Below are 22,939 nucleotides of genomic sequence, written 5' to 3'. Positions count from 1 at the left end.
GCAGGTTGTATAACTTTTTCATCACATTTCATTATAGTACAACGGTTGATTTGTCTAATCTTAGCAATTCTTCTTAGCTAGCTACATAGCCGTCCTTGTATCAGAGATAATTGCATAATTATCGTATTTCGTCGCCCTAACGTAGCCTTCACTGCTATTCGCCCAGGAGCTAGCAACGCTAGCTAACGCACACAGATTAGCATCACTGTAGTGCTATTCACTCAACTGTACGACTTGATTAGTTTAGTGTTAGCTAGCTACATAGCTGTCTTTGTTTCAAGATAATTGTGTAGTTTAGTGTGTGTAGCCTTGGAGTGATTATCTTAATTCACTGAGGTTCGCTAGCCAGCTATTTGTCGTCCTTAACGTAGGAGACTCTGCTAGCTAGCCAACAGCTAACAGCTAACAGCTAGCCAACGTCACCACACGGCTACTGATTCGAATTCAATCACCGGTCAGGGAGTATCTCATTTTCATTTCATTACAGTACAACGGTTTGATTTGTTTGATCGTAGCTAGCTACATAGCTAGCTACATAGCCGTCTTTGTTTCAAAGATAATTGTGTAGTCTAGAGCGATTTCCTAGGTTAGCTAGCCAGCTATTGTCGTTCTTTTAACTCAACGTAACGTAAACAACACTGCTAGCTAGCCAGCTAGCCCCGAATAGCAGCACTGTAGAAATTATTACACTCAACGGAACGACTTGATTAGTGTAGTGCCAACAACGCAGCTACTGCCAGCTAGCCTACTTTAGCAGTACTGTATCATTTTAATCATTTTAGTCAATAAGATTCTTGCTACGTAAGCTTAACTTTCTGAACATTCGAGACGTGTAGTCCACTTGTCATTCCAATTTCCTTGCATTAGCGTAGCCTTTTCTGTAGCCTGTCAACTATGTGTCTGTCTATCCCTGTTCTCTCCTCTCTGCACAGACCATACAAACGCTCCACACCGCGTGGCCGCGACCACCCTAATCTGGTGGTCCCAGCGCGTACGACCCACGTGGAGTTCCAGGTCTCCGGTAGCCTCTGGAACTGCCGATCTGCGGCCAACAAGGCAGAGTTCATCTCAGCCTATGCCTCCCTCCAGTCCCTTGACTTCTTGGCACTGACGGAAACATGGATCACCACAGATAACACTGCTACTCCTACTGCTCTCTCCTCGTCCGCCCACGTGTTCTCGCACACCCCGAGAGCTTCTGGTCAGCGGGGTGGTGGCACCGGGATCCTCATCTCTCCCAAGTGGTCTTTCTCTCTTTCTCCCCTTACCCATCTGTCTATTGCCTCCTTTGAATTCCATGCTGTCACAGTTACCAGCCCTTTCAAGCTTAACATCCTTATCATTTATCGCCCTCCAGGTTCCTCGGAGATTTCATCAATGAGCTTGATGCCTTGATAAGCTCCTTTCCTGAGGACGGCTCACCTCTCACAGTTCTGGGCGACTTTAACCTCCCCACGTCTACCTTTGACTCATTCCTCTCTGCCTCCTTCTTTCCACTCCTCTCCTCTTTTGACCTCACCCTCTCACCTTCCCCCTACTCACAAGGCAGGCAATACGCTTGACCTCATCTTTACTAGATGCTGTTCTTCCACTAACCTCATTGCAACTCCCCTCCAAGTCTCCGACCACTACCTTGTATCCTTTTCCCTCTCGCTCTCATCCAACACTTCCCACACTGCCCCTACTCGGATGGTATCGCGCCGTCCCAACCTTCGCTCTCTCTCCCCCGCTACTCTCTCCTCTTCCATCCTATCATCTCTTCCCTCTGCTCAAACTTTCTCCAACCTATCTCCTGATTCTGCCTCCTCAACCCTCCTCTCCTCCCTTACTGCATCCTTTGACTCTCTATGTCCCCTATCCTCCAGGCCGGCTCGGTCCTCCCCTCCCGCTCCGTGGCTCGACGACTCATTGCGAGCTCACAGAACAGGGCTCCGGGCAGCCGAGCGGAAATGGAGGAAAACTCGCCTCCCTGCGGACCTGGCATCCTTTCACTCCCTCCTCTCTACATTTTCCTCCTCTGTCTCTGCTGCTAAAGCCACTTTCTACCATTCTAAATTCCAAGCATCTGCCTCTAACCCTAGGAAGCTCTTTGCCACCTTCTCCTCCCTCCTGAATCCTCCCCCCCCTCCTCCCTCTCTGCAGATGACTTCGTCAACCATTTTGAAAAGAAGGTCGATGACATCCGATCCTCGTTTGCTAAGTCAAACGACACCGCTGGTTCTGCTCACACTGCCCTACCCTATGCTCTGACCTCTTTCTCCCCTCTCTCTCCAGATGAAATCTCGCGTCTTGTGACGGCCGGCCGCCCAACAACCTGCCCGCTTGACCCTATCCCCTCCTCTCTTCTCCAGACCATTTCCGGAGACCTTCTCCCTTACCTCACCTCGCTCATCAACTCATCCCTGACCGCTGGCTACATCCCTCCCGTCTTCAAGAGAGCGAGAGTTGCACCCCTTCTGAAAAAACCTACTCAATGTCTCAATCTCTAACCCTCTCTCACTCTCTCTAGAGAAAAGGTCCACACACACACACACACACACACACACACACACACACACACACACACACACACACACACAAGCTCTTTGCCACCTTCTCCTCCCTCCTGAATCCTCCCCCCTCCTCCCTCTATGCAGATGACTTCGTCAACCATTTTGAAAAGAAGGTCGATGACATCCGATCCTCGTTTGCTAAGTCAAACGACACCGCTGGTTCTGCTCACACTGCCCTACCCTATGCTCTGACCTCTTTCTCCCCTTTCTCTCCAGATGAAATCTCGCGTCTTGTGACGGCCGGCCGCCCAACAACCTGCCCGCTTGACCCTATCCCCTCCTCTCTTCTCCAGACCATTTCCGGAGACCTTCTCCCTTACCTCACCTCGCTCATCAACTCATCCCTGACCGCTGGCTACGTCCCTCCCGTCTTCAAGAGAGCGAGAGTTGCACCCCTTCTGAAAAAACCTACACTCGATCCCTCCGATGTCAACAACTACAGACCAGTATCCCTTCTCTCTTTTCTCTCCAAAACTCTTGAGCGTGCCGTCCTTGGCCAGCTCTACCGCTATCTCTCTCAGAATGACCTTCTTGATCCAAATCAGTCAGGTTTCAAGACTAGTCATTCAACTGAGACTGCTCTTCTCTGTATCACGGAGGCGCTCCGCACTGCTAAAGCTAACTCTCTCTCCTCTGCTCTCATCCTTCTAGACCTATCGGCTGCCTTCGATACTGTGAACCATCAGATCCTCCTCTCCACCCTCTCCGAGTTGGGCATCTCCGGCGCGGCCCACGCTTGGATTGCGTCCTACCTGACAGGTCGCTCCTACCAGGTGGCGTGGCGAGAATCTGTCTCCTCACCACGCGCTCTCACCACTGGTGTCCCCCAGGGCTCTGTTCTAGGCCCTCTCTTATTCTCGCTATACACCAAGTCACTTGGCTCTGTCATAACCTCACATGGTCTCTCCTATCATTGCTATGCAGACGACACACAATTAATCTTCTCCTTTCCCCCTTCTGATGACCAGGTGGCGAATCGCATCTCTGCATGTCTGGCAGACATATCAGTGTGGATGACGGATCACCACCTCAAGCTGAACCTCAGCAAGACGGAGCTCCTCTTCCTCCCGGGGAAGGACTGCCCGTTCCATGATCTCGCCATCACGGTTGACAACTCCATTGTGTCCTCCTCCCAGAGCGCTAAGAACCTTGGCGTGATCCTGGACAACACCCTGACGTTCTCAACTAACATCAAGGCGGTGTCCCGTTCCTGTAGGTTCATGCTCTACAACATCCGCAGAGTACGACCCTGCCTCACACAGGAAGCGGCGCAGGTCCTAATCCAGGCACTTGTCATCTCCCGTCTTGATTACTGCAACTCGCTGTTGGCTGGGCTCCCTGCCTGTGCCATTAAACCCCTACAACTCATCCAGAACGCCGCAGCCCGTCTGGTGTTCAACCTTCCCAAGTTCTCTCACGTCACCCCGCTCCTCCGCTCTCTCCACTGGCTTCCAGTTGAAGCTCGCATCCGCTACAAGACCATGGTGCTCGCCACGGAGCTGTGAGGGGAACGGCACCTCAGTACCTCCAGGCTCTGATCAGGCCCTACACCCAAACAAGGGCACTGCGTTCATCCACCTCTGGCCTGCTCGCCTCCCTACCACTGAGGAAGTACAGTTCCCGCTCAGCCCAGTCAAAACTGTTCGCTGCTCTGGCCCCCAATGGTGGAACAAACTCCCTCACGACGCCAGGACAGCGGAGTCAATCACCACCTTCCGGAGACACCTGAAACCCCACCTCTTCAAGGAATACCTAGGATAGGGTAAGTAAGGGTAAGTAATCCTTCCCCCCTTCTCCCCCCCAACAAGATTTAGATGCAAGTGGCTGTTCCACTGGTTGTCATAAGGTGTATGCACCAATTTGTAAGTCGCTCTGGATAAGAGCGTCTGCTAAATGACTTAAATGTAAATGTAAATGTAGTTTTAAGGGTAGTATAAAACAATGACCGTTGTGCACATTCAACTATCAATTAATCGTTAACGTGAGAATTCAGTACATTTATAGTGATATGTATTGTTGTCCATATCACCCAGCAATAGTCTGTGTCTTGGTCTCTCACCTACAGAGCATGTGTCTGACTGAAGTGTCACCAAGCTAACTTGGTGGGTAACCCAAACCTTGAGAAAGAAAGGGCAAATGGTGCCCGTCGGTCGTTCTGTTCTCCGCCGATTCACTGATGAGGCAACATGTCTCTCTATTACTATTAGTCCTCCTGGCAACAAAACACCCCAATCAGTTTTCTCTACTATGTAGAGAAAACTACAATAAAGACATCTTCTCTGAGTTCATAACAGCTCTATATGCTTTTAAGAAAATACGGTCTGAAAGTACAATTTTGCTGTATTACACTACATTTTACTCCATTAAGAGTCCAATTTATTTGTTCTTTTACAGACCTTACAAACTGTGCAAACATGGAGTAATGTCTCAGTAGTCAAGTCTCCTCGCTGAGCCGCCATCGTTCCTCTTGATAACATCAGGCACCAGGCCTACAGAGCCACGGGCCCAGAGACACACTTTTAAGTGCTCAGAATAGAGATATATTTTACTCTCACTCTTATTAGTAAAAATATATGCTATGCATGAAGCATCTTTAGTCATAAGAGTCCTACCTAGTCAACAGATATTTAGGGGACCTCATGAGCTGCCCTAACCAGTTGAGTTACCAGCAGGTCTCAGTTCAAACTTTAGCTTGCTCAGTTTTAGTTTTATGTCCCTATATAAAAATAGCAAAACATTTCAAATGATTGAGTGACAGGTTGGCGGAAAAATAATCTGTATTTCCGCTGCGCTGTGTCTGCACAATCAACAGGGCGTGCCGTGGTGTGTGTAGGGGGGCTATGGAAAGCCACTGGCCGGTTGGAAACGTGTTTATGGTAGGCTGGCATTGCTTACGTAATTGATTACATGGGTCGTATTTGATTTCTAAAAGTGTATTGTGACATATCACAATGTGTTGCTGAACTCATGAGCGAGCGATTTACCATGTTTGAAGAGGAACTGTATAGGCCTATTTATTTGGCAAGACTGCTGTGCATGGCTGTATCTCACTGTAGTATGCTTGGTTATTTGGATCTCCATTCTCCTTTTGTTTACTTGCTATTATATTATACCCAAATTTCTATTCTGTATTTTTGTTTGAATGCATGAATAACTAGGGTACTACTTCAGCATTTAGTTTACATTATTTTGGTAATACAGCTGTGTGTATGGCTGCATATACATAGGCTGTTTGTAATAGGTGAATTGCTTTATCTACACTACATATACAAAAGTATGTGGACACCGCTTCAAATTCGTGGATTCGGCTTCTTCAGCCACACCCGTTGCTGACAGGTGTGTGAAATTTAAAACACAGCCATGCAATCTCAAAAGAAAAAACATTGGCAATAGAATGGCCTTACTGAAGAGCTCATTGTCTTTCAACGTGTCACCATCGTAGGATGCCACCTTTCCAACAAGTCAGTTCGTCAAATTTCTGCCCTGCTAGAGCTTCCCCGCTCAACTGTAAGTGCTGTTTTGAAATGGAAACATCTAGGAGCAACAACGGCACATATGCGCAGTGGTAGGCCACACAAGGTCCCAGAATGGGACCGCTGAGTGCATGAAATGGGTTTCCATGTATGAGCAGCCTTACACAAGCCTAAGATCACCATGTTCAATGCCAAGCAATGCCAAGATGTTTTTCATGGTTCGGGCTAGGCCCCTTAGTTCCAGTGAAGGGAAATCTTAATGCTACAGCATACAATGATTATGTGCTGCTAACTTTGTGGTCAGAACTCAGGATAAGACCCATATGCAGACAGTTCGAATCACAGAGGTTAATTTACAAAACAGGGTGCAGGCAAAGGACCGGTCAAGGTCAGGCAAATGACCGGTCAGGGTCAGGCAGAGGTCGTTAATCGAGGGTAGAGTCCAAAAGGAACAGAATGGCAGGCAGGCTCAGGGTCAAGGCAGGCAGATGTCAGTAATCCACGGCAGTGTCAAAGGTACAGAACGGCTAGCAGGCTCAGGGTAGGCAGAATGATCAAAACCGGAAGAACTAGAAAACAGGGGTACGGAAAAACACGCGTGATAGGCGTGATGAGACAAGACGAACTGGCAAAAGACAAACAGAAAACACAGGTACAAATACACAGGGGATAATGGGGGAAATGGGAGACACTTGGTGGGGGGTGGAGACAAGCATAAGACAGGTGAAACAGATCAGGGTGTGACAGTGGCAACAGGGTTTCCTGTGCTCTTGTTTTTGTTTTTCCTAGTCTTAGTCTTAACCCTGTTTTGTAAATTAACATCTGTGTCACGCCTTGGTCTTAGTATTTTGTGTTTTCGTTATTTATTTGGTCAGGCCAGGGTGTGACCAGGTTTATTTTGTGGTGTGTTTTTGTATTGGGGTTTAGTAGGTATTGGGATTGCGGCTGAGTAGGGGTGTCTAAGATTAGGCTCGGCTGCCTGAGGCGGTTCTCAATCAGAGTCAGGTGATTCTCGTTGTCTCTGATTGGGAACCATATTTAGGTAGCCTGGGTTTCACTGTGTATTTTGTGGGTGATATTTCCTGTCTCTGTGTTAGTTGTCACCAGAATAGGCTCAGTCACTTTGGTTTTTCTTTTTTACTTGTTTTGGAAGAGAAGAGAACGAGCGCCATTCTCCTTGCGGAGATGGTGCTAAATACATCAACACGGTCGGTCCCTGGGATTGGGCTAGCCAACACGATTCGGTTTGCTTGGAAGGAAAAGGAGTTGGAGCCTTTAGGACGGGAAACTTTTGGAAGGATAATATTGATGGGGATTCTAAAGCTGACGGTGAAGGACGTGTTTTGTTTCCAAGGCAACTCGTTGGAGGGAGCATACGACGTGGCACTATATACAGAGGAAAAACACGATGATATCCTGAGAAGGGCAAGAGCAGTGGGAGGTGAGAGGCCGATGTGCCACTATGAAATAACAAGCCTGGCGAAGAATAACTTTAGGGTTGTAACTGTCAACATTTACAACCCTTACGTTAAGGACGAAGAGGTGAGGGCTTTTCTGGGGAGATACATGGATAACGTCTCCTCAGCAAGGCACCTCAAAGACTCCCTTGGGTTTTGGAATGGGAGGAGAGGCTTCCAGGCCCTCCTCAGAGAGGACCCAAAGGGACATGGTGGCTACCTCCATCCTCCTGCTATGTTCTCCCTAGGGGCTGACAGAGGGACGTTGTTTTATGCACGTCAGCCCCCATTTTGCAGGCGCTGTATGGCCTACGGTCACATATTCGCCTCCTGCAGTACAAGAAAATGCAGATTTTGTGGATCTGAGGAACACGAGGCGAGGGATTGAGACAAGCCTAAGACGTGCCATGGGTGTGGCTCGTCAGCACACCTGTGGCGGGGGTGCCCAGCCCGTCAGAGGTCATATGCGTCTGCAGCTGGGGGGGGAGCAGGGGCGGGGGATGGGGGAAGAAGAGGAGGGGAAGGAAGCATGCCTCATGACCAGAGTACAGGTCCAGAGGGGAAGGCCACAAGGAAGGAGGAGGAGCAAGAAGCGGCGGATGGAAGAGAGAAGGAAACGGAAGGCACGGAAGTAGGAGAACCAGGAAAAGCGGCGGAAGAAGACAACCGAGTGGAGGAGCATGAGAGAGAAGAAAGCGAGGGAGGAGTGGTGGAGAAGGAGACGGTGGAAGAGCAAGTGGACTGGGGGGAAAGTGCCCTGGTGGAAAAGATGAGGGGTATGGTGGAGGAGCTGGCGGGGGGGGGGGTGGTATCTCTCCACTGCCGCCATCACCAAAGAAGAGAATGAAGAGGAGGGTGCGATTGGCCGACAGTGAGAGGGAGGGGATGACCAAGAACCAAGAGAGTGATGGGGGTGGGAGAAACCTCTGGGTTGCTGCTGGTTTCCCCAGGCCCTCAACTTCTGTTGGGTGGGGACACACCTAACAAGACTCAGGACTGGGTACAGGAGGAGGTGGGGAGTTTTTTGTTTGGGGACTCGGCCTCCCCGATTTTTTTTCCAAACCAGCTGCAACACTGGGCAGGGGGAGGATTGTGGGGGTAGACCCAGGGTGCAGGGCACCCCGGAGTCAAACACTAACACCTGCATCCTGGGATGGTGAGATGGAGGAAGAGGGGGGGATGTCGGGAGTACGGATGGTGTTCTCACCGGTAGATATGGAGCAGGGGAGCATCGGGTGAGTCTCCTGTTTTTTTTTCTGTCTGAGTTTAGAATTTGAGTGTATTACATATTTTTATCTTTTCATGGGGTCTAATTTTACTTTTGTTAGTTTAAATGTAAGGGGTTTAAGGGATTTTGTTAAGAGGAGGGCGGTTTTTAGTTATCTGGAGGGTGTGGGGTTTGATTTTTGTTTTTTTACAGGAGGTTCACCTGAGGGATGGAGGGGATGTTAGTAGGTTTAAGAGGGAGTGGGACAAGGGGGAGTCGGTTTGGGGTATTGGGGGGGTGCACTCATCGGGGGTAGGGATTTTGTGTGGGCACAGGGAGGTTAAAGTGGAGGATTCTTTTGTGGTAATGCAGGGGAGGGTTATAGGGTTGGATGTCACGATAAGGGATTGTACATTTAGATTAGTGGTGGTGTATAGGGCCACAGGTGGCGGCAGACAGGAGGGAGATGATGGACTGTCTGACGCCCCTGTGTGTCACAAATAGGAAATTAGTGATAGGGGGGGATTTTAATACAGATTTAGGAAGAGGGGGGGATAGCAGTGCAGGCGCCATTGCCGGGCTAATGGCTTGCCATGGTCTGGTAGATGGTGGTCTGCACACTACTCCGAAAATGGACGGTCCTAAATGGCGCAACTCCAGGGGGGTTGAGCGGAGGCTCAACTATATTTTTGTACCCAGGTCTTTGGGTAAGTTGTCTGGGCGGCTGTTGCCTGTTTTCTTTTCGGATCACGACGGGGTGCTCCTGCAGGTGGGGTCGCCAGTCTGCCTTTTTGGTAGGGGGTACTGGAAGTTAGATCGGGATGTGCTGGAGGAGCAGGCTTTTGTTGACGGGTTTTATGGTTTCTTTTGGAGGCTTGAAGGCCTCCGGTCCATGTGCGAGGGGGTGTTAGAGTGGTGGGAATTAGTTAAGGTGAGTATTGCAAGAGGAAAAAAAGGGAGGAGAGGAGGGAGGTGGATCGTATCCAAAGGTTAATTGAACTCGAATACGAGGCAGGCAACCTCGGCGGGTCGTTTGACTGGGAGAGATCCGCAACCCTAAAGGCGCAGCTCAGGGAGTTGCAGGAGCGGAAGGCTCGAGCTTTCCTGGAGCGAGCGCATAGTGGCGCAAAGTGGCTAGAACATAATGAGACTTGTTCTGCTATGTTCTTTAAGTTGGTTAGGGCCAGACAGAGTAGGAAGGTAATGCATGGTGTTAGTGAAGAAAATGGTAGTATAGTTAGAGAACCAGAGGATATGGTCAGGGTGACAACTGATCATTTCCAAGGTTTATTTAAGGAAAAGGAAATAGATGTAGAGCAGGGAAATGTGTTTTTAGAACACTTGTCCAGGCGGTTGCCGGAGGACATTAGAGAAGTGATGGAGGCCCAGATCTCACTAGAAGAGGTTGAGAGCGCTCTTAGGAGGATGGGAAAAGGGAAGGTGCCTGGGATGGATGGGCTGCCGGCTGAGTTTTATCTCAAGTTTTGGGGTATACTTGGACCAGTGGTCCTCGAAGTCTTGAAGGCCATCATTGAGACGGGGGTCCCGGGGGGATCAATGGCTGTTGGTGTGCTGTCACTTTTATAAGAAGGGGGAAGTAACAGACCTTGGCAACTGGCGGCCATTGACCATGCTGTGTGTAGATTACAAGCTACTTGCAAAGGTTTTAGCAGACCGGTTGCGCACAGCCCTTCCCTACGTCGTCCATGAGGATCAGACGTGCGGGGTAGAGGGCCGCTCTATTAGATGGAACCTACAGTTAATCAGGGACTCCATCGCTTGGGTTGAAGATAGAGGACTGCCTTCAATGGTAGCAGCGCTAGATCAGGCGAAAGCCTTTGATCGTGTGAATAGATCCTTTTTATTCAGAGTGTTAGGTCGATTAGGATTTGGGGAGAAGTTCATAGGATGGATTCGTACATTATATGTCGGAGCGGGGTGCCGAGTTAATGTAAATAGTCACTTGGGTGACGTTTTTGACCTCTCGTCTGGGGTCAGGCAGGGGTACCCACTCTCGGCTCTCCTCTTCGTTCTGTACATGGAGCCTCTGGGGGCTGCCATTATGGCAGACACAGGGGTGGAAGGCTTGCTGATCCCTGGAAGTGGTGGGCTGCGTGTTAAGATGACGCAGTACGCCGACGACACTTCCTTGCTGCTGTGCAAGGACTCGTGCCTGACAAGGTCCCTTGCCATCTTTGGGGATTTCACCCGAGCGTCGGGAGCAGTTCTGAACCATGCAAAGTCTTCCGTGAAGTTTTTCGGAAGATGGCGCGGTAGAACGGATGTGCCTGGGGGTTATCTCTCTGTGAGGGGGCCCTGAGGATTCTCGGGTCCATTTTGAGACCTCCGGCTCAGCGACGCTAAACTGGAACATGCGTATCGCAGTGGTACTGAGGAAGCTAGCAATGTGCAAGGCTAGGTATTTGTCTTTTATGGGCAAAGTCCTGGTCCTAAAGGTGGATGTGTTGCCGTCTCTTTTGTATTTGGCATACATCTACCCATTGCCGGCTTGTCTGAGGAGGCCTCTAGTGAGGCTTGTGTTTCAGTTTATGTGGAGTGGCAGGTGCGAGTGGGTCGCCAGGGCACACATGATCTGTCCCATCGGGGAGGGAGGTAGGGGGGTACCACATTTCCCCCTCAAGCTGGACACAATTTTTGTTTCTTTCTTGTTAACGGAGCTTGCTCAGCCAGTGATACACCCGTCCGGTTACCTCCTGCGGGTGTTCTTCTCGTATCAGGTGAGAAGCGTAATGGTGTGGTCTAACACGGGTCCTCGGGCGGAACAGCTGCCGTGGCACTTTGGTCATGCGGCCAAGTGGCTGCATGCGCACCCTGAGGTTGAAGTTTCCAGAGTAGGTTTAGATCACAGGCACCTGTACGAGGAGGTCAGAAAGGCAGGGAGTCCGGCGCCTGTAGTGGGCATCTTGGAAGTGGTCTGGGAGGGAGTGCAGGCGCGGGGTCTGGACAACAGGCTCATGTACCGGTATAGTTTGGTGCAATCCCCCACCTGTCCAAGATCCTCTTGTGGCAGGGAGGAGACTGTGCGCCATGTCTTTTGGGACTGTGCCTTTGCCGGAGTAGTATGGGCTAGGGCACGGGTGTTGTTAGGTTTGGTAAAGGGGGATTTTGTATTGACGTGGGCCAGGTTAGAGATAGGTATAGGGAGAGCGAGAGGGACGGATAGGGACAGGTTTCTGATCTGGCTTCTCATGAGTCTCTTTAAACGGGGGCTGTGGGAAGCAAGGCAGAACATGGTGAAGACAGGGAGAGATTGGGGGGTGGAAGGGATAGTGAAGAGGGTGGAAGGAGATTTGAGGGGGAGGATGAAGAGGGAGGAAAGGAAGTTGGGGCAGCATGCTGCTCGGGAGAGGTGGAAGGGGGGTTTAGGGCTGGGTGTCATTTAGATTTGTAAGGGGATAGATTAGGGACGGGGAGATAGGGAAAGGTATTTTGTAGGGTGACGGGGAGGGAAGATGCTCCCCTAAGGTTTTGTTTGGGGTTTATGTTTAGTTTAATTAGTTTAATTAAAATATCATTATTTGAGCATGTATGAAAATTATGTGTTGTAAAGAATGAATGGTATTGAAGATAATAAATTATTTTTTATTTTAAAAAAGATAGGCTGTATAGTTGGAGAGACAAGCACGACGGCGCAAAAGGAAACCCAAGAGTCGGCCCCAAAAATGTATTGGGGGGCTCAGGGAGAGTGTGGCAGGGTCAGGAGTCAGACCTGAGCCAACTCTCCCTGTTGATCGTGAGGAGCCAAGGTGGAGACCAGAACCAGAGCCGGTGTTAGAGGTGAGCAAGGCAGAGACTGTGAAGGAGTTAATGGGGAAAGTGGAGGAGAGAGTAATGAGGGAGTTGCTAGTATGGTGCTTTAGGTACGATATTTGTCCGACGGAGCGTGTCGGGGATTTAATGGCACTTGGGTCAGCGCTCCATACTCGTCCTGAGGTGCGTGTTAGTCGGCTGGTGAAAATTGTGCCAGCCTCACGCACTAGGCCTCCTGTGTACCTACCTAGCCTCGCACGTCCTGTGCCAGCCCTGCTCTCAGGCTCTCCCGTACACCTTCACGGTCCGGTCCATCCTGTGCCACCTTCACACACCAGTCCTCCGGTGGCAGCTCCCCGCACCAGGCTTCCTGTGCGTGTCCTCGGTCCAGTACCACCAGTTCCAGCACCACGCACCAGGCCTTCAGTGCGCCTCGCCTGTTCAGCGCAGCCAGAGCCTTTCTCCTCTCCAGTGCTGTCGGAGTCTCCCACCTGTTTAGCGTTGTCGGAGTCTCCCGCCTGTTTAGCGCAGCCAGAGCCTTCCTTCTCTCTAGCGCTGTCGGAGCCTCCCACCTGTTCAGCGCAGCCAGCGCTTTCCTCCTCTCCTGCGCTGCCGGAGTCTCCCGCCTGTTCAGCGCTTCCAGAGCCTTCCTCCTCTACAGCGCTGCCGGAGCCTCCTGCCTGTTCAGCGCAGCCTGAGCTGCCAGTCTGCATGGAGCAGCCTGAGTTGTCAGACTGCATGGAGCAGCCAGAGCTGCCAGTCTGCATGGAGCAGCCAGAGCTGCCAGTCTGCATGGAGCAGCCAGAGCTGCCAGTTTGCATGGAGCAGCCAGAGCTGCCAGTTTGCATGGAGCAGCCAGAGCTGCCAGTTTGCATGAAGCAGCCAGAGCTGCCAGTCTGCACAAAGCTGCCAGTCTGCATGGAGCAGCCAGAGCTGCCAGTCTGCACAAAGCCGCCAGTCAGCCATGATCTTCCAGATCTGCCAGTCAACCAGATTCTGCCAGTCAACCAGATTCTTCCAGATCTGCCAGTCAACCAGACTCTTCCAGATCCGCCAGCCAGCCAGGATCTGCCGGAACCAACTACCTGCCTGAGCTTTCTCTCAGTACTGGGCTTCCTCTCAGTACTGGGCTTCCTCTCAGTCCCGGGCTTCCCCTCAGTCCCGGGCTTCCCCTCAGTCCCGGGCTTCCCCTCAGTCCCGAGCTTCCCCTCAGTCCCGAGCTTCCCCTCAGTCCCGAGCTTCCACCTCAGTCCCGAGCTGCCCCTCAGTCCAGTGGGGTCCTTGGTGAGGGTTATTAGGCCAAGATCGGCGGCGAGGGTCGCCAATCATAGGACGCGTTACAGGGGGACTAAGACTTGGTTGGAGTGGGGTCCACGTCCCGAGCCGGAGCCGCCACCGTGGACAGACGCCCACCCGGACCCTCCCCTATGGGTTTAGGTGTGCGGCCGGGAGTCCGCACCATGGGGGGGTTCTGTCACGCCTTGGTCTTAGTATTTTGTGTTTTCGTTATTTATTTGGTCAGGCCAGGGTGTGACATGGGTTTATTTTGTGGTGTGTTTTTGTATTGGGGTTTAGTAGGTATTGGGATTGCGGCTGAGTAGGGGTGTCTAGATTAGGCTCGGCTGCCTGAGACGGTTCTCAATCAGAGTCAGGTGATTCTCGTTGTCTCTGATCGGGAACCATATTTAGGTAGCCTGGGTTTCACTGTGTATTTTGTAGGTGATTGTTCCTGTCTCTGTGTTTGTAGTCACAAGATAGGCTGTATAGTTTTTCGCATTTCGTTTGTTGTTTTGTATATATTTGTTATTTCATGTATCGTAAATATTTCATTAAAGAACATGAATAACCAACACGCCTCATTTTGGTCCGACTCTCTGCCAACAAACGAACGCCGTTACAATCTGTGATTCGAACTGTCTGCATCTGGGTCTTATCCTGAGTCCTGATAGTACGAACTGGCCATGACTGACCCGAGAGGTTTTCAGCAATGCCCAAGCCACCTCGCTTCCTCCGCATTGGCCCTATGACCACGCCATCAAACTTCTCCCGGGAAATACTTTGCTTCGTGGGTGGCTTTATTCCCTGTCGGGTCCAGAGACTGAGGCTGAGGGTGCCATTCGGACTGACCACGCCCTGGTTAACAACATTCTCCATGACATGTGAACCGGTTTCTGTTCGTCTACCTCGATGACATCCTCGGTTTTCCCGCCCGGCTCAAGGACATGTCCTCCATGTCCGACAAGTCCTCCAGCATCTTCTGGAGAACCAGCTGTTTGTCAAAGCGGAGAAATGCGAATTCCATCGCTCCACCATCTCCTTCCTTGGATAGATCATAGCTGCAGGCAACATACAGATGGATCTCTGGAAAGGTGAGAGGGGTGGTGGATTGGCCGCAATCCACCTCCAGAGTACAGCTGCAATGCTTCCTAGGGTTCGCTAATTTCTACCTCCGGTTCATCCGGGGTTACAGCATCCTGGCATCCCCCTTTCAGCACTCACCTCTCCCAAGGTCCCGTTCACGTGATCTCCAGCTGCAGACCGGATGTTCTTGAAGCTCAAGCACCAACTCAATGCCGCCCCCATCCTAATCCATCCGGAATCGTCCTGGCAGTTCGTCGTGGAGGTTGACACCTCGGAAGTCGGAGTGGGGTCTGTCCTGTCCCCGCATTCAGCCTAAGCCCAAAAGCTGCATCCCTGCGCTTTCTTAACACCACAAAAAGGAATTACGACGTGGGTAACAGAACTACTCGCGGTGAAGATATCATTGGAGGAGTGGAGGCACTGGTTAGGGGGCCGAACACCCATTCGTAGTATGGACAGATCACAAGAACCTGGAATATCTCTGCACCGCCAAGTGCCTCAACTCCAGGCAAGCTCGATGGGCACTGCTATTCACTCGATTCAACTTCCCCATTTCCTACCGCTCAGGGTCCAAGAATGTGAAGCCAGGTGCGCTTTCACCATCATTCCCGAGATCATCCTCCCTACCTCTTGTCTTGCGGCTGCACTTATCTGGGATATAGAAAACCAGGGACCGCGAGGGGGGAGCCAACCGGATGTTAACCGGATGTTTGTCCCGGACTCTACCTGTTCCCCGGTTCTGGAATGGGCTCATTCCTCTTGACTGGCCTGCCATCCTGGCTCCCGTCGGACCCTGGCCTTTGTACGACAACGGTTTTGGTGGAACATCTTGGTTCCTGACATCTCCGAGTTCGTCACCGCCTGCACCATTTGTACCCAGAATAAAACTCTGCGGCTGGCCTCCTTCAACCACTTCCCATTCCTCACTGCCCCTGGTCCCATATATCCCATATATCCCTTCATCAAGGGTCTTCCTCTATCAGATGGAAACACCAATATCCTCACGGTGGTGAATTGGTTTTCCAAAACCGCCCATTTCATTCCCCTTCCCAAGTTAACCTCAGCCACGGAAACGGCCCAGCTCATGGTGCAGTCTTCCGGATCCATGGACTTCCGGTGTACATGATCTCCGACCGCAGTCCTCAGTTCTCGTCCCGGTTCTAGAAGGCATTCTGCACCCTTATTGGGGCATCGGCCAGCCTGTCCTTTGGTATTCATCCGTAATCTAACGGCCAGTCGGAGCAAGCCAATCAAGACCTGGAGACGACTCTTCATTGACTCATCTCCGCCAACCCACCCACCTGGAGCTAGCAACTCATGTGGGTGGAATACGCCCGCAACACCCGTCCCTGCTCAGCCACTGGTCTCTCGCCGTTCGAGTGTTCCATGGGTTATCAGCCTCCGCTCTTCCCTGAGGTCAGCATACCGTACATAGTCGTTTCCCTCGTTTTTTCGTATATATTTTAATCACACTTTCCATCTACGGACTGAATAAACTTTCTTGCAACCTGCCTCACCCAATGTGGTACAGATCTGCTATTTTTATACTTTAGAACCGGAACCCCCATCAGAAGCTAGCCAGCTAACTAGCTACTAGCTAGTAGGAAATTAGCCACTGCTAGCGGTGTTCACCGTTAACTCGGACACCAGCCAGCTTCAACTTGGTCAACACCTGCGAGTCTGCACAGCACGATATCAACCCAGAGCATATCAGACATCTTTTTCTCTACCACATCACCGGAAGTTCTGGACCATTACACCGGATCATCGCAGCTAGCTAGCTGCAACCTGAGTGGCTACTGCTGGCTAACGCCTCTGTCCCGAAGCAAGCACTAGCTAGCCTTGAGCTTGCCTCGAGATAGGCCCATCTCCCGGCTACTCAGAGAGGTCTACCAGCTAATTATTGGGCTACAATAACGGTTTCAACAGGCTTTTCCGTTGCGAAGTCGCCAAAGACCCATCTGCTAGTCCCGGCCCACTAGCTTTATGAATGGCCATTTCTCCAGCTCGCCTAGCATAGTAGCGATGTCCGAGCGGCTCCCTGACTCACCTATTGCTGCTCATTGGACGCTATGATCACTCGGCTACACATGCCTCTCCCAAATATCAATATGCCTTGTCTACTGTTGTTTAGGTTAGTTATTATTGGTTTTTTTTTCACTATAGAGCCCCCAGCCCCACCCAACATGCCTTAGATAGCTCTGTTGTCCCATCCCCCACACATGCGTAGACCTCACCTGGCTTAACTGGTGCCTCCAGAGCCACTACCACTCTCATCGTCACTCAATGCCTAGGTTCACCTCCACTGTACTCATATCCTACCATACCCTCGTCTGTACATTATGCCCTTACTCTCTTCCAACACGCCCGGAAATCTGCTCTGTTCCTCTGGTGATGTAGAGGTTTACCCAGGCCCTATAGCTCCCAGCACCACACCTACTCTCATTTGTTGATTTCTGTAACCGTAAAAGCCTTGGTTTCATGCATGTTAACATCAGAAGCCTCCTCCCTAAGTTTGTTTTTTCACTGCTTTAGCACACCAGAAATTTAGACATTTACATCCCCAACCCATTTTCCGACAAGATAGAACTGCCAAAGGGGGCGGAGTTGCAATCTACTGCAGAGATAGCCTGTAGAGTTTTGTCATACTATCCAGGTCTGTGCCCAAACAATTCAAGCTTCTACTTTTGGAAATCCACCTTTCCAGAAATAAGTCTCTAACCTTTGCCGCTTGTTATTGACCCACCTCAGCCCCCAGCTGTGCCCTGGACAACATATGTGAATTGATTGCCCCCCATCTATCTTCAGAGTTCGTACTGTTAGGTGACCTAAACTGGGATATGCCTAATGTTCTACAATCTAAGCCAGATGCCCTCAATCTCACAGAAATGATCAAGGAACCTACCAGGTACAACCCTAAATCCGTAACCATGGGCACCCTCATAGATATTATCCTGACCAACTTGCCCTCTAAATACACCTCTGCTGTCTTCAGCCAGGATCTCATCGATCACTGCCTCATTGGCTGTGTCCGTAATGGGTCCACTCATCACTGTCAAACGCTCCTTAAAACACTTCAGCGAGCAGGCTTTTCTAATCGACCTGGCCGGGGTATACTGGAAGGAAATTGACCTCATCCCGTCAGAAAAGGATGCCTAGTTACTAATTCAAAAAATGTAGAACTAAGAACAGATATAGCCATTGGTTCACCCCAGACTTAACTACCCTTGACCAGCACAAAAACATCCGGTGGCATACTGCATTAGCATCGAATAGCCCCTGTGATAGGCAACTTTTCAGGGATGCTAGCCCTAGCTTTCCTAACAGAAATTTGCATCCTGTAGCATTTATTCCAAAAAGTTCAGGGTCACTGCAAAGTCCATGGAGAATAAGAGCACCTCCTCCCTGCTGCCCACTGCACTGAAGCTAGGAAGCACAGTCACCACCAATAAATCAATCATTTCAATAAGCATTTTTCTATGGCTGGCCATGCTTACCACCTGGCTACCCATACTCTGGCCAACAGCTCTGCACCCCCGCAGAAACTTCAACCACGCTCAAGGTCCCAAATGATATCATAACCGCCATCGATAAAAGACAGTACCTGTGCAACCGTCTTCATCGACCTGGTCAAGGCTTTCGACTATGTCAATCCCTGCATTCTTATCGGCAGATTCAATAGCCTTGGTTTCCCAAATGACTGCCTCGCCAGGTCACCAACGACTTCTCAGATAGAGTTGAATGTGTCAATTTGGAGGGCCTGTTGTCTGGACCTCTGGCAGTCTCTATGGGAGTGCCACAGGGTTCAATTTTCGGGCCGACTCTTTTCTCTGTACATATCAAAGATGTCGCTCTTGCTGCTAGTGATTCTCTGATCCACCTCTACACAGAAGACACCATTCGGTATACTTCTGACCCTTCTATGGACACTGTGTTAACAACCCTCCAAACAAGCTTATATGCCATACAACACTCCTCCCATGGCTTCCAACTGCTTTTAAATGCTAGTAAAACTAAATTCATGCTCTTCAACCGATCGCTGCCCGAACCCGCCCACCCAAACAGCATCACTACTCTGGACGGTTCTGACTTAGAATATGTGGACAACTACAAATACCTACCTGTCTGGTTAGACTATAAACTCTCCTTCCAGACTCACATTAAGCATCTCCAATCCAAAATCAAATCTAGAATCGGCTTCCTATTTCACAACAAAGCCTCCTTCACTCATGCTGCCAAACATACCCTTGTAAAACTGACTATCTTACCGATCCTTGACTTCTGCGATGTCATTTACAAAACACCCTCCAACACTTAGCACATTGGATGTAGACTATCAAAGTGCCATCCGTTTTGTCACCAAAGCCCCATATACTACCCACCGATGCGACCTGTATGCTCTCGTTGGCTGGCTACATATTCGTCGCCAAACCCATTGGCTCCAGGTCATCTGGTCACTATAACAACACCCACCTGGTCACTATAACAACACCCACCCATAGCACGTGCTCCAGCAGGTATATTAACTGGTCATCTCCAAAGCCAACACCTACTTTGGCCGCCTTTCCTTCCAGTTGTCTGCTGCCAATGACTGGAACGAATTGCAAAAATCACTGAAGCTGGAGACACATCTCCCTCACTAACTTTAAGCATCAGCTGTCAGAGCAGCTTACCGATCACTGTACCTGTACACATCCCATCTGTAATCTGTAAATAGCACACCCAACTACCTCTCCCCCATATTGTTATTTATTTTTCTTGCTCTTTTGCACCCCAGTATCTCTACTTGCACATCATAATCTGCACATCTATCACTCCAGTGTTAATGCTCAATTGTAATTATTTCACCTCTATGACCTATTTATTGCCTTACCTCCCTAATCTTACTACATGTGCACACACTGTACATAGATTTCTTTATTGTGTTATTGACTGTACATTTGTTTATCCCATGTGTAACTCTGTGTTGCTGTTTTTGTTGCACTGCTTTGCTTTATCTTGGCCAGGTCGCAGTTGTAAATGAGAACTTGTTCTCAACTGGCCTACCTGGTTAAATAAAAGTGACATTTAAAAATACATTTTGGCTGTCTACTCGGGATTTGCCCCTCCTGGTGGAGTCGGCACTGTCTCCATCTCTAAGCTCCTTAGCCCCTCTGCTGTTCGCCTTCTGTTGCCCTGCACTCTCCGTATACATCCCACTTTCCATGTATCTAGAATTAAACCCCTATCTCACAACACTTTGTCTCCTGTTTCCAGGATTCAAAGGGGGTTTTCTGTTTGTCTGTTGCGAGTTCGTCTTGTCCCGTCATGTCCTACCAGCATGTTACCATGTTTCCTGTGCTTTACAGTGCCTTGCAAAAGTATTTATTCCTTTTGGCATTTTTCATATTTTGTTGCATTACAACCTGTAATTTAAATGGATTTTTATCTGGATTTCATGTAATGGACATACACAAAACATTCCAAATTGCTGAAGTGAAATTTTAAAAAAGAACATGTTTCAAAAATGTATAAAAAATGTAAACGAAAAGCTGTGCGTGCATATGAATTCACCCCCTTTGCGATAAAGCCCTGAAATAAGATCTGGTGCAACCAATTACCTTCAGAAGTGACATAATTAGTTTGAAAAAAGTCCACCTGTGTGCAATCCAAGTGTCACATGATCTGTCACATGATCTCAGTTTATACACCTGTTCTGAAAGGCCCCATAGTCTGCCACACCACTATGCAAGGGGCACCATGAAGGCCAAGGAGCTCTCTAAACAGGCCAGGGACAAAGTTGTGGAGAAGTACAGGGTTGGTTTATAAAAATATCAGAAACTTTGAACATCCCATGGAGCACCATTAAATCCATTATTAAAAAATTGAAAGAATATTGCACCACAACAAACCTGCCAAGAAAGGGCCGCACACCAAAACACACAGACCAGGCAAGGAGGGCATTAATCAGAGAGGCAACAAAGATACCAAAGTTAACCCTGAAGGAGCTGCAAATCTCAACAGCGGAAATTGGAGTATCTGTCTACGGGACCACTCCACAGAACTGGGCTTTACGGAAGAGTGGCCAGAAAAAAAACATTGCTTAAAGAAAAAAAGAAAAAAGAAGCAAACACGTTTGGTGTTCGCCAAAAGGCATGTGGGGAGACTCCCCAAAACATTTTTCAAGCAGAGATTTGCATCCTGTAGCTCTAACTCCAAAAAGTTCTGGGACACTGTAAAGTCCATGGAGAACAAGAGCACCTCCTCCCAGCTGCCCACTGCACTGAGGCTAGGTAACACGGTCACCACCGATAACTCCATGATAATCAAAAACTTCAACAAGCATTTCTCAACGGCTGGCCATGCCTTCCTCCTGGCTACTCCAACCTCGCCAACAGATCCACCCCCGTACAAATCAGCTGGGCTTGACAATCTGAAACTATCTGCCGCCATTGTCGCAAACCCTAATACCAGCCTGGTCAACCTCTCTTTCATATCGTCTGAGATCCCCAAGGACTGGAAAGCTGCCGCAGTCATCCCCCTCTTCCAAGGGCGAGACACCCCGGACCCAAACTGTGTTACAGACCTATATCCATCACCATATTCTTATCGGCAAACTCAGTAGCCTCGGTTTTTCTTGTGACTGCCTTGCCTGGTTCTCCAACTACTTTTCAGACAGAGTTCAGTGTGTCAAATCGGAGGGCATGTTGTCCGGTCCTCTGGCAGTATCTATGGGGGTGCCACAGGGTTCAATTCTCGAGCCGACTCTTTTCTCTGTATATATCAATGATGTTGCTCTTGCTGCGGGCTATTCCCTGATCCACCTCTACGCAGACGACACCATTCTGTATACTTCTGGCCCTTCCTTGGACACTGTGCTAACTAACCTCCAAACGAGCTTCAATGCCATACAACACTCCTTCCGTGGCTTCCAACTGCTCTTAAATGCTAGTAAAACCAAATGCATGCTTTTCAGCCGTTCGCTGCCTGCACTCGCACGCCCGACTAGCATCACCACCCTGGATGGTTCCGACCTAGAATATGTGGACATCTATAAGTACCTAGGTGTCTGGCGAGACTGTAAACTATCATTCCAGACTCATATCAAACATCTCCAATCCAAAATCAAATCTAGAATCGGCTTTCTATTTCGCAACAAAGCCTCCTTCACTCACGCCGCCAAACTTACCCTAGTAAAACTGACTATCCTACCGATCCTCGACTTCGGCGATGTCATCTACAAAATGGCTTCCAATACTCTTTTCCCACAAACTGGATGCAGTTTATCACAGTGCCATCCGCTTTGTTACTACAGCACCTTATACCACCCACCACTGCGACCTGTATGCTCTAGTCGGCTGGCCCTTGCTACATATTCGTCGCCAGACCCACTGGCTCCAGGTCATCTACAAGTCCATGCTAGGTAAAGCTCCGCCTTATCTCAGTTCACTGGTCACGATGGCAACACCCACCCGAAGCACACACTCCAGCAGGTGTAACTCACGGATCATCCCTAAAGCCAACACCTCATTTGGCCGCCTTTCCTTCCAGTTCTCTGCTGCCTGTGACTGGAACGAATTGTAAAAATCGCCTACCTCCTCATGCCTTTTGCACACAATGTATATAGACTCTTTTTTAATTTTTTATTCTACAGTGACTTGTTTATTGTTTACTCCATGTGTAACTCTGTGTTGCTGTCTGTACACACTGCTGGATTGCTGACCTCTGCCTGCCTTTGACCTGTCGTTTGCCTGCCCCCTGTTTTGGAAATTAACATCTGGGATTGGAACTGTCTGCATCTGGGTCGTATCCTGAGTCCTGATAATGAGTGTAGTAAGTAGCAGAGGTGGGACCAAGTCATTGTTTTACAAGTCACAAGCAAGTCTCAAGTCTTAGCACTCAAGTCCCAAGTCAAGTCCCAATTCAAGGCAGGCAAGTCAGAGTCATGTCTCAAGTCAAGACCGACAAGTCTCAAGTCAAGAAAGACGCCCCAACAGCAGTAACATCAGGCAGGATTTAGGCAACCAACTTCCTTTGCTAGTTGTAGCTTAATCTTGGGTGCAATGTTTACGTTCCCGCACTGAGTGACCGTGTGGAAGCTCATTGATTTAATGTTACGTTAGCCTAGATGCTACACTA

Source organism: Oncorhynchus keta, chromosome 6 (assembly GCF_023373465.1).
Source record: "Oncorhynchus keta strain PuntledgeMale-10-30-2019 chromosome 6, Oket_V2, whole genome shotgun sequence".
Taxonomy (NCBI): domain Eukaryota; kingdom Metazoa; phylum Chordata; class Actinopteri; order Salmoniformes; family Salmonidae; genus Oncorhynchus; species Oncorhynchus keta.
The sequence above is the reverse complement of the archived record's forward strand: the minus strand, read 5'-3'. Positions refer to the sequence as shown.